Below are 12,964 nucleotides of genomic sequence, written 5' to 3' on the forward strand. Positions count from 1 at the left end.
TCGGCACCCCCAGCCATTCCCCACTACTTGTCCTTCTGGTGAATCTAGTCAGCCTATCTAGAGGTCTTGGTTGTAGGAGGGTAGGACCACAGGAGAAGGGTATTATTAAGGGAGAAAGGGGGAAAAGGAGGCGCCTTAAGAGGGAAAACCATGATGGAGGGATGAGACAATGTGATAGATAAACAATGCCTAGCTAGCTTTGAAAACCACAGAGAACCATGTTACTCCTACAACCTACTGACAAATTATACATAGCAGATCAAGAAATATATGTCTGGGTAAGGTTTATCTGAGAACAACTGGTCTTTGCCCAAGATTTATCTACATGATACACAGTAATTAAAAATACCAGATTGGTGGAACTAATCTTCTGGGGTGTTTAACAGACATACTTTGAGGTCTATAATAATTTTGTCAGAGGGACATAAAGGACACTTTTTGCTCCTTGCCCTCCTTGGTCGAGTAGTTCCAGGGGACTATAAGCATCTCTCAAAATGTCCCATAATGGTGGTGGGTCACCTGTCCTCTTGATCAAGTAGGCCGAGGAGACCCCACTAGATGGACTTGACCCAGTGTCCAGTCTATAAAGATGAGGGTCAACACAGAGGAATCATGTCCTTCATGCTTCCAAGTGAAGCCAACCATGGTCAAGTAGGACCTTTGACTTATCTTCACATAGGCAGAACTGGTAAAAGAGAGGAGCCAGGGGCTCTTCCCAAGCCCATGTTATCCCTGAGGAACAGATCCTCAAATGACCTTAAGAGTAAAAATATATCGGTTTATCTGGACCAACTGTATGGCCTTAAACACCCAAAAGGAAAGTATAACCAAATATTGTAGGGGCCAATATAATTTCATAAGAGTCCATATGTATGGCTAAAGGCTATATAACAAGCAACAATGCCAGACAGGCGTTACCTTCTTTTGAGTTGCTGACCAAGTTGGCTAAAGGGATTCCCAGATAGTAACCCAGCATAGAACTGGGAAATTGAACAGCAGACCCCAGTCTTATCCAAAGGAATATTGACAACTGATTACCACTAGATGAGGAACAGCTGATCCTCCTAAAACAAAGACCTCTAGATATGCTCACTAGATTGATCAGAAGGGCAAGTAGTGGGGAATGGCTGGGGGTGCCGATAACACAGCAGACAGTAGCAGGGATATCACAGTATAAGGGCTCTAGTGGGGGGAGGGAGACTCTGGGATGGTGCTACCTGGAAGTGGGTGTATAAATAAATTTTAAAAAATTCTTCAAATCATAAAAATTTGCTCCTTAATAATTAGTAGATGTGTAAAACATTACCATTGAAATCTACCTGATGACTTTATATCCATGCTCAGATGCCAAGGAGCTCAGAAAGTAATCGACTGTGACTAATAATCATCAGATAAATAGAGATTACAAAGGCATTGCATCTTAGTGTCAATTGTATTAAAAATGAATTTTTGCATATGAAACTGTGTATTTTAATAATGAAATGGAGATCTTTTTTAAAGTTTAAAACCTCGTTTAATTTTATGTGTTATAGGGTTTATATGGAGTACAATATTGTATAACTGTATTAATTCAACTGTAAACCTAAAAATTTACAGCCAATTTTGAAAGAGATGCATCTTAGCTCTGGAAATTGTTATTGAACACATCAATGCTGTTGTAATGAAATGCCTCTTCTAATTATATGGTTATTAAATAAATAATTAAAAAATAATTCTTCAAAAAATATTTTATTTAGCCAGCCGTGGTGGTGCACACCTTTAATCCCAGCACTCGGGAGGCCGAGGCAGACAGATCTCTGTGAGTTCAAGTCCAGTCTGATATACATGGTGATTTCCAGGACAGCTGGGGCTACAGGGAGACCCAGCCTTTTTTTTTTTTTGAGTTTGTTATATATTCTGGATGTTAAACCTCTGTCATATGTGTCACTGGTGAAGATTTTCTCTCATTGGTGCGTTTTCTCTTCACTTCCTTGGTTGCTTCTTTTGATGTACAGAAGCTTTTTAGTTTTATGAGGTCCCAATTTTTGATTCTTGACCTTGTTTCCTGGGCAATTGATATCTGGTTAAGAAAATCTTTTCCTACATCTTTATCTTGTAGGTTATTACCAATGTTTTCTTCTAAGAGTTTCAGAGTTTCAGGCTTCACATTGAGGTCTTTGATCCATTTGAAGTTGACTTTTGTGCAAGGTGAAAGATAGGGTTTTAGTTTCATTTTTCTAGAGGTGGAGATCCAGTGTTGCCAGCACCATTTGCTGAACATGCTTTCTTCCCATGAATGTTCTCGGCCTCTTTGTCAAATATCAGGTGGCTTAAATTGAATGTGCTCGTATTTGGGTCTTCAATTTTGTTCCATGGGTCTGGTTTTGTGCCTGTACTGTGTTGTTTTTATGACTACAGCTCTGTAATACATTTTAATATATGGTATAATAATCTCCCTAGCATTGCTCTTAGTGCTCATGGTTGCTTTGGCTAGCCAAGATCTTTTGTGCTTCCATATGAGTCTTAGGATGTTTTTTTCCAATTCTTTGAAAAATGTCATGGGGATTTTGATTGGCATTGCATTGAATTTATAAATGGATTTTGGTAGGATGGTTATCGAGAGCCACGACTCTGTCCAGCAGAGCCGAGGAAAAACGACACAAACACCAAGGTGAGGTTCAAGCTTCTTTTTCTCACTCTTCCTTTATTCTCTCTTTATTCTTCTCCCTTGTCTCTCCCTTGTTCCTCTTGTGTCTCCTCTTGTGTCTCTGTGTCTCTGTGTCTCTTGTGTCTCTTGTGTCTCCCCCCTTACACACTTCAGCTCCTCATATAGCGTTTCCAACAGCCCTCCCTCCAGCCAGGACCAATCAGGGTACACACACGTGCAGCGGGCAGACAGAGTGCAGCTCACTGGCCACGTAGCAAGATCATCAGGCAGGCAGCACCTGTTCGGGCTCACCATACTTCAGGGAGTTGGAGTAAACAAGCGAGGATCACGAGCCTTGGCAATCAGCCAAGAGTTGAAGTAAACAGCACGAGGCTTGGCAGCCAGCCAGGGCGCCATCTTTGGCTGGCTCGGCTGTGCTCGCTTCCCACAGATGGTCATTTTCAAAATATTCATTCTTCCTATCCATGAGCATGGGAGGCACTTCCATCTTCTGATGTTTTCCTCAGTCTCTTTCTTTAAGGATTTAAAATTTTCATTGTAGAGGTCTTTAATGTCTTTGGTCAGGTTTATTCTGAGACATTTTATTATTTTTTTTTGCAGCTATTTTGAAGGGGAATGTTTCATGTAGTCTTTCTCTGATTGTGATTACTTGTTATTGGTATATAGAAAAGCTACAGATTTTGTAGATTAATTTTGTAACCTGCCACTACTGAACATGTTAATAATTTCTAGGAATTTTCTGGTGGAATTTTTGGCATCTCTTAGATATAATGTCATATCATCTGCAAAAAGGGATAATTTGATCTCTTCTTTTCCAATTATTACTCCTTTAATTTCTTTTTCTTGCCTTATTGCTCTTGCAAGAATTTCAAGAGCTATGTTAAAGAGGAGTAGAGATAGTGGGCAGCCACGTCTGGTTCCTGATTTCAATGGAAATGCTTCCAGTTTTTCTCCATTTAGAATGATGTTGGCTGTGGGTTTGCTATATATGGCTTTAATTATGTTGCGATATGTTCCTTACAGTTCAATTCCCACTAGGACTTTGAACATAAATGCATGGTGAATTTTGTCAAAGGCCTTTTCTTCTGCTATTGCGATGACAATGTAGTTTTTGTTTTTGAGCTCATTTATATGATTTATGATGTTTATTGACTTACATATATTGAACCATCCATGCATCTCTGGAATAAAGCCAACTTGATCATGTTGGATGATCTTTTTGTTCTGTGTCTGTATGCAGTTTGCAAGTATTTTGTTGAGAATTTTTGCATCTATGTTCATTAAGGATATAGGTCTATAGTTTTCTTTTTTGGTTGTATCTTTACCTGGCTTTGGTATTTGAGTGATACTGGCTTCATGGAAGGAATTTGGAAGCTCTCCCTCCATTTCTCTCTTTTTTTAAATAAATTAAGTAGTATTGGATGTAGATCCTCTTTAAATGTCTGGTAGAATTCTGCTATAAATCCATCTAGTCCCAGGCTTTTTTTAGTTGGGAGGTTTTGTATTACTGTTTCAATTTCCTTTTTCAATTTCTTTATGTGTTATGGGTCTGTTTAAGATGTTAATCTCTTCTTCTTTAGTGTTGGTGGTTCCCATGCTTTTAGGTACCCATCCATTTCTCTTAGGTTTTCAACTTTATTAGCATATAGGTTTTAAAAGTATTCCCTTATAATGTTCCAGATTTTTTTGGTGTCTTTCATGATGTTTCCCCTTTCATATCTGATTTTGTTGATTTGGAGGTGCTCTTTCTTTCTTTTGGTTGACTGTGGTAGCTGTCTATCAATCTTGTTTATGTTCTCAAGCTCTTGGATTTGTTGATTTTTTGGTATTGTTTTCTTTGTTTCTCTTTCATTAATTTCTGTTCTGATTTTTGTTATTTCTTCTCTGCTGATTTTGGGTTTCATTTGTTGTTGCTTTTCAGTTGTCTGAGTTGCAATGTTAAATCATTTATTTGTGTTCTTTCTGATTTTTTAATGTAGGTACTTAGAACTATAAACTTCCCTCTAAGGACTGATTTTGACATGTCCCAGGTTTTGTTGTACTATATTGTCCTTTTCATTTAGTTCCAAGAATACTTTTATTTCTTTCTTAATTTCTCTTTTGACCCATTCATATTAAGGACTGTGTTGTTTAATCTCCATGTTTTCATGTGGTTATTGGGATTTCTTCCAGTGTTGATTTTAAGCTTTATTGCATTGTGTTCCAATAGAATGTATGAAATTATTTCAAGCTTTTTGTATTTGATGAGGTTTGTTTTGTGCCCCAGTGCATTGTTGATTTTCAGGAAGGTTCCATGGGGTGCTGAATCAAAAGTGTATTCTTTGGTGCTTGGGTGGAATATTCCATAGATGTCTCTTAGGTCCATTTGATATATGGTATTGTTTAACTCAGATATCTCTCTGTTAATTCTCTGTACTGTTGACCTATCTAATGAGGACAATGGGGTATTGAAGCCTCCTACTATTAATGAGTTGGGATTATTCAGGGTCTTGAAGTCCTGTAGTACTGTTTTTATGAAGTTGGGTGCACCAGAGTTTGGTGAATATATGTTAATGATTGTAGTATCTTCTTGGTTTATTGTTCCATTGATCAGAATGAAGTGTCCATCTGTGTCTCTTCTGATTAGTTTTAGTTTAAAGTCTATTTTATCAGATATTAGAATTGTAATGCCTGCTTTTTTCTTAGTACCATTTGCTTGGTATATTTTTTTCCATCCTTTCACCATAAGGTAGTTCCTGTCCTTGAAAGTGAGATGAGTTTCTTGCTGACATCAAAAAGGTGGGTTTTGTTTCTTAATCCATTCAGCTAGCCTGTATCTTTTGACTGGGGACTTCAGTCCATGGATATTTAAAGTTGTTAATGAAAGATGTGTATTGAATCCTGTCATTTTTATTTCTGTTCACATTCTTGATAAAACTGTGCATTTCCACAGTTATACCTTCCGTCACCCCTTGTGTATAGTCATTCCTTTCTTCAGCTCTTTGTATTGCTTTCAGAACTCTCTGAGGGTCTGGTTTTGTGGACATGAATTCTTTCAGCCTATTTATGTCATGGAAGATTTTTTTTCCCCTTCAACTATGATAGACATTTTGGCTGGGTAAAGTAATCTGGGTTGGCATCTCTGGTCATTTAGAGCTGGGAATACTTTGGTCCAAGCTCTTCTTGCTTTCATAGTATGCACTGAAAAGTCAGCTGCAATCTTAATGGATTTTTCCTTTACATGTGACTTGTTTCTCTTTTGCAGCTTTCAGTATTGTCTCTTTGTTTTTTATTTTTAGTGTTTTTACTATGATGTGCTGTGGAAAGTTTCTTTTCTGGTCCTGTCTGTTTGGTGTTCTATATGCTTCTTGTATTTGTATGAGCATGTATATGTCTTTTTTAAATTTGGGGAAATTTTCTTCTACAATCCTGTTGAAGATCTGGTCCATACCATTATCTTCAGATTCTTCCCCTTCCTGTATGCCTAGGATTCCTAAGTTTGAGTTTTTTATGGTGTCACACAATTCTTGTATATTCCATTCTTGCATTTTTAAAATTTTTTTCATAATCTTTGCTTGAGTGGTCTAGTTCGTCCACTTTATCTTCCAGTCTTGATATTTTGTCTTCCATTTCATTCATTGTATTGGTGAGACTTTCTCTTGTTGTTTTTAATTGGCTTACTGAGTGTTCCACTTCCTTCTTCATTTCAACCTGAGTATTCTTCAATATTTCTCTTTTCTGAATTCATTCAGAACTTTATCCCTATCTTCCTTCAGTTCTTTGATTTCTTTCTTTGTGTGTTCTTTAAATTCACTGAATTCTTTTATCATGTTTATAATTGTTCTTTTGAGTTCCATGTCCTGTGTTATTTCTAGGGAGTTCTCATTGTACTCCTCTAGAGGACTATTGGTACTTGGTGGTGATACATTATTTTGGTTTTTCATGTTATTATTTTTTCTTTGTGACTTTGACATGTGAATTTCCTTCGTAGTTTCTGATTCTTGTGTGGGACTCAAACCTTCCTTTGTTGAGTTTAGATCTGCTTCATTTTGTAAACTTTGTGTACCTTTGTCATTTACTTCTTGGGCATGAAAAGCTGGTTGGTCTAGGCTTCAGGTTCTCTCTTTTTATTTTATATTGGATTGGCCTAATTGCTTTTGTCTTCAGAAGTTCCCACAGAGGCCTAAGTGAGATGAGGCTCAGAGGCTCTCAGGCCTTCTCCTAAGGTCTGGATCCCTCCACAAAAGATGCTGCCCTCAGGAATTTGGGGGTTGGGCTGGCCTGGGAGTAGTGCCCAGGAAAGATGCTTTACTCAGGAAGCTGGTGGCTGTGCTACCCAGGGAAGTAAAGGGAGTTGAGGGCAGGCCCAGGCCCAGAGGGTTCCTGGGGACCCCAGGGAGGAACTGGGTTGGTCTCGATGCAAAGGATCAGGAAGCAGTGGTGGCTCTGGGCTGAGAGGTTAGCCCCGGTGACTGGGGTGCCAAGACAAGAAATGGGCCTGTATCTGGGATAGGAGGAGAGATTCGGCAGGGGAGGTGGTAGGGTGAAAGAAGGTGGGGGAGTCAAGGCACGGTTGGTGTGCTGAACTTACTCAGGGAAGGTCCTGGCACCAGGACACTGGAGGCTGTGCAGTCCAGGAAGCAAAGGGAGGTGAGGAAGGGACCACGTCCAGTGGGCTCCTGGGGACCAGGAAAGTTCCTAGTACCAGGATGCCTGGAGGCTGTGCAGCCCAGAGGTGGGAAAGGACTTTCTAAACAGGACACCAGTTGCTCAGGCACTAAAGTCAGCAATCAGTAAGTGGGACCTCATTAAATTACAAAGTTTTTGTACAGCAAAAGAAACAACCAAGGCAGGAACGAGGAAACACACTGAATGGGAAAAAGTCTTCACCAGCTACATATTTGACAGAGGATTAATATCCAGAATATACAAATTACTCAAAAAAGAAAGAAATAAGAAAAGACCCAATAAAAAGGTGGGCAATAGACCTAAATGGAGTTCTCAAATGAAGAAATAAAAATGGTTAAGAAGTACCTTAAAAAGTGCTCAACATCCTTAGTAATTACAGAAATGCAGATAAAAACCACTTTAGGATTCCATCTTATCCCATTCAGATTGGCAAAAATCAAGAGAACAAAAGTCTCCAAATGCTGAAAGGATGTGGAGAAAGAGGAACACTTATTCACTGCTGGTGGGAATGCAAACTCATGCAACCACTATGGAAAGCAGTGTGGAGAACGCTCAAAAAACTAAAAATGAACTTACCATATGATCCAGTGATACCACTCCTTGGCATATACCCAAAGAACTCATCATGCTGTAGAGATACCTGTACATCCATATTTGTTGCTGTTCTCTTCACAATAGCTAAGAAATGGAAACAACCTAAATGTCCCTCAATTGACGAATGGTTAATGAAAATGTGATACAGCTATTCATTAGAACTCTACTCAGCAGCAGGAAAAAATGAAATTATGAAATTTGCAGATAAATGGATGTAGCTAGAGAGTGTTATACTAAGTGAAGTAATGCAAATGCAGAAAAGCAAGTGATGTTTTCCCTCATTTGTGGATTATAGCATGAATCCCTTATATGTGAGTATATAAATTCTGATATAACACCAGGAGCCAGGTAAAGGGAAAAGATACATGGACATAAAAGCAAAGAAACAACCTGAAAGGGGAAGAGTATGGAACAGATGTTACCTGAGTGAGTTGGAAAAAGTGAGAGTAATCAGCAGGGAGGAGAGGAGGGGGGATGTGTAAGGGGCCATGGTGTGGGAGAGAGAGGGAAGTCAGGAGAAGAACATTGGGAGGTATTGGGGGGAGTGTTGGGATAATGGGGCACTGTGAGTAAAGAGGGAGGGAGGGAGGAGGGAAGCCATATGGGAGAAAAAGGAGTGGAGATGAGTGAATCTCGGGGGCTAGGAAACCTAGAGGGAAAAGTGATGCCCTAGAAACCCTATGAAACGCACACAGAGTGTCTGAACATTAATGCATATGTATACCTTGGAACTGCTTGTCAGGGAATGCAGTGCCAGATAGAAGAGACCTCTCTTAGAGTGACAAGCATGCCATACAGCACTCATCAAAGAAGCTTCTTTTTGCAACAGATGGAAGCCACTGCAGAGTTGCACATCTGGTCAGGCACAGAGAACATACATCTGGAAGGTGCCCAGTACTAGGTGACACATCTGCAGTCGAATCTCTACAACTAGGCTCATGGAATATAGTGGAATAAGGGGTAGAGAGAGACCTAATGCACCCCTCAACTTTCATCAGTGAGGCTTTCTTGTACATCAGAAGGTGATGCACACAGAAGGCCACAACTGGCCATGTTTTGGAGAATAACAGAATGTAGAGGGTAGGACAGGACTCCTATATGGAACCTCACCCACCCACAGCTCAGGGACCTTGGCAGAAGAGGAGGCAGAAAGATTTTAAGAGCCATCGCTGGTTTATCAACACAGGGAGGTAGAGGCTTCCAGGCTGCTGGAGGCTTGCTTATGTCAGCCTGTGGCAGTGGTGGTGTCCTGTATGTGACCCATGTCAGCTCAATTAAACAAAGGCCCAAAGAGGAGGTGAGAAACAGGTGGCAGGCCAGCACTAGATTGAGGACTATTTGAGACCGATTGCTGCTGGGTGAGGGAGAATATGACCTACATATGACCACTGGATGGGATGACTAGACTCCAGTGGACGCATTTACACTGAAGGACATTTGGGTACAAATACCTGAATGAATAGGACTCAGCATGTATGGCAGAGTGCATAGGGTTTGGTCGGGGGAGAGGGGGAGGTTTGGATTGGGGGAGGGGGTCTGAATTTGAGTGTAAAATGTTGTATGAAATTAAAAAATAAAGTATTGATAAAAATAAAATATTAAAAGAATTCCATGTTGTTTTTAAAACTATTTTATTTATTATTTTTCTTTTATGTGTATGAGTGTATTGTCTGCATGTAGGTAAGTGCACCCGTGTCATGCAATGCCTGCGGAGGACAGAAGAGGCCATTGGATCCCCTGGAACTGGAGTTATGGACAGTTGTTAGCTGCCATGTGGGTGCTGGGATTCGAACCCAGGTCTTCTGCAAGAACAGCCAGTGTTCTTAACCACTGAGCCATCTTTCCAGCGCCCCCATGTTGAGTTTTTTGAGTTTAAGATGACAAAAGTCGACACCAATTGTCCAAGTTGAGTAGTTTGGTTAGATTTGTGGATCTGGCATTCTGATGAGATGTCTAGGTTAGTGCATGGGGTTGAGCACATGGTATGTACAGAAAGCCCTTGGGCTGCACAAGGGTCTGCAGTGAGCATGGCTAGCTGCAGAAGAGTTCTGAGGGTGACACACTACTGAGGAATCAAGCATGGAGACGGGTGGGGTTTCTGCAGCCAGAGGAAGCACAGGGAAGAGCGTTCATCATGGAGGACCAACATAACGTGCTGCTGATAGGCCCACAAGACGAAGACTGAGGTACCTAGAGGTGGCATCCTGGGAGTCAATAGCCTTGACCTGACTAGTTTGGTGGGGCTGTGAGGACAAACATCTGATTTCATAGTGTATATCTAACATGAACTTGAATTTATGAAAAATCAGCATAGACAAATGTTTTGGGAAGTTTTACTCCAAAACAAAGCAGAAACGTAGATATAAGCTATTAGGGGAGATACAGTTTTCAAAGGTGGGAGAAAATAAGGTATTTCTGAACGGGAAAGCTGACATTGGAGAGAATTGTGGAAGTTTCTGGAATGATGTCTTGGAGAGGCCTTGAAAGTGGAAACATTTTAGGGCAGGACCATAAGTGGTTGAACTTGGGGACAAGAAGAAAGGTAGATACTGTAAATGAGTGGACACTGGGATTTTCATTAAGGAAATACAAATCAAGGTCACTCATTAAAAATGAGGATTGGGGGATGGAGAGATGGCTTAGTGGTTAGGAGCATTGGCTGTTCTTGCAAAGGACCTGAGCTCAGTTCCCAGCACCCACATGGTGGCTAACAACCATTTATAACTCCAGTTCCAGGGGATCTGATACCCTCTTCTGATCTCTTTGGGCACTGAACATCATGGGTGTACTTATATATATGCAGGCAATACACTCACACATATAAAATAAAAAATAAGATATTTTTAAAAATGAGGATTGGGAGTGTAAAGTTTAGAAGTTGAAAAGAGAGAATATCTATGAAATAATCATTTAGGTTTATAAAAGATAGAATTCTGAGCATGCCCTCTACCTCTGAGCCACACTCAAGCCCTAAAACGTGGATGATATGGAGCAGTGCTGTGAAATGCTGACTTCTCGACATGACATGACTGTTGTACTCATGAGCTCACAGTAGTATGGTTATGTGCACAAGATCAAGCCAGTCAACACTCCATCATAGAGTATGTGTGTGTGTGTGTGTGTGTGTGTGTGTGTGTTTGTGACTCATGAGGTCTTACCCCTAACTGGGGAGCTATTGGTAGTTGATGATTTGGGGAGGGAGAGTCATTTTGGGAGTGGGTTGTAGTCACTGGTAGGTTGCCAACACTCTAGTGGATGGGTCCATACTCATCACATATGGGAAACACTGATTGGACATAGTGGGTTATTTTAAAAAAACACCTGGGCATGGTGATACACACCTTTAATCTTAGCACTTAGCAGGCAGAGGCAGGCCGATCTCTGTGAGACTGAGTCCAGCCTGGTCTACTTAGCAAATTCTTGGCCAGCTGGGGTTACAGGGAGACTCAGTCTCAAAAAACAAAAACAAAAAGAAGAGGACATTAAGTTGGGAGGGAGACATGATTGGGGGAGTTCTAGGGTGAGCTGGGGTGGAGGAAATAGAAGGTAGATATGGTCATAATACATTGTATGCAAAGAATAAACAAAATATTATAATAGGGAGAGAATGGACTAAGAAAATAAAGTGTGGCCACTGGGCAGCAGAAGAGCCTAGTTGAGGGTCATGCCTATAGTACAATAGTGAGGAAAGAGTTCCTGTTGGTCTGTAGTTAGCTGTGGCTGGCATGGACTCTACTCTGGCAGGCCGTGTTCCCTGACTGTGACCTTTCCCCTCTGTCTAGCACTTGCTCTCCTTCCTGGTCAACCCCCAGGAAGCCTTGGGGGTTTCTCCATCCTCATGGGGGAAGCCTGCTCTTTCCTTGTGCATGTGTTCCAGGATTCAGAGGTCAGAATGAAGACTTTCTGGAGGTCAGTCCTCTCAGTTCTTATCAAGTTTATCTATCTGGTAGTAGTGGATTGGAATAATTAAGAAGAAGCTGGCTGTGGTGGCTCATGCCTTTAATCCCAGCACATGGTAGGCAGAGGCAGGCAGATCTCTGAAATGGAGGCCAGCCAGGGCTACACAGTAAGACTCTGTCTCAAAAAAAAAACAAGTTACTAAGAAGAGCTTGATACTCCTGAGAGATTTACACATACTTGTGTTTTTAAAGCATGGTAACATGATGCACATTTTAAAGATTTTTATTATTTTTCTGTGTGTGTGTATGTGGTGTGTGTGTGTGTGTGTGTGTGTGTGTGTGTGTGTGTGTGTCGAGCGCTCCAGAGGTCAGAAGAAGGAGTCTGATCCCCTGGAACTGGAGTATAGGCAACTTGGAGCCAGCATGTGGGTGCTGGGAACTGAACTTCGGTCCTCTGCAAGAGTAGCAGTGCTCCAAACCGCTGAGCATCTCTAGCCCCTACCTTACCATTTTAAAGTATACAGCTCAGAAGTTAGCACATTCAGTGTTGTTTAACAGTTCTCTAGAACTTACGGTCTCACAAAACTGAAACTTCATTTACTAAACATCAATTTGCAATTTCTGTCTTAGCTCCTGGAAGCCCATGAAAGTTTCTGTGAATCTGAACACTTTGATGCAAGTATGTAAGTAGAACTGTGTGTGTGTGTGTGTGTGTGTGTGTGTGTGTGTGTAAGGCAGAGGTCAACCTCAGCTGTCATTCCTCAGGAGCTGTCCACCTTGTATTTGAAGTGGGGCCTCTTGATCTGGAGCTGACTGATTAGGCTAGGACGGCTGGCCAGTGAGCCCCAGAGATTGATCTCCTGTTACTACCTCCTCAGAGTTGGAATTACAGACAAGCACCACTCTGTCCAGCTATTTATTATTTATTTATTTATTCATTCATTCATTCATTCATTCATTCATTGATAGGGTCTTCCTGTGGCCCCAGATGGCCTGGAATTCCCTATGTAGACTAGGTTGGCCTGCTGTCGGGAGCTGGAGAAACAACATTCATTACCAAAAAATATAATATGGCTCTACAAACAGTTGACTTAAGCAAGACATTCTGCCTGCACTAGTAACCTTGAGAAAGAATTTATGGCAAGGTTATCTTTCT

The sequence above is a fragment of the Nannospalax galili genome, unplaced genomic scaffold, assembly GCF_000622305.1.
Source record: "Nannospalax galili isolate Female #2095 unplaced genomic scaffold, S.galili_v1.0 scaffold611, whole genome shotgun sequence".
NCBI lineage: Eukaryota > Metazoa > Chordata > Mammalia > Rodentia > Spalacidae > Nannospalax > Nannospalax galili.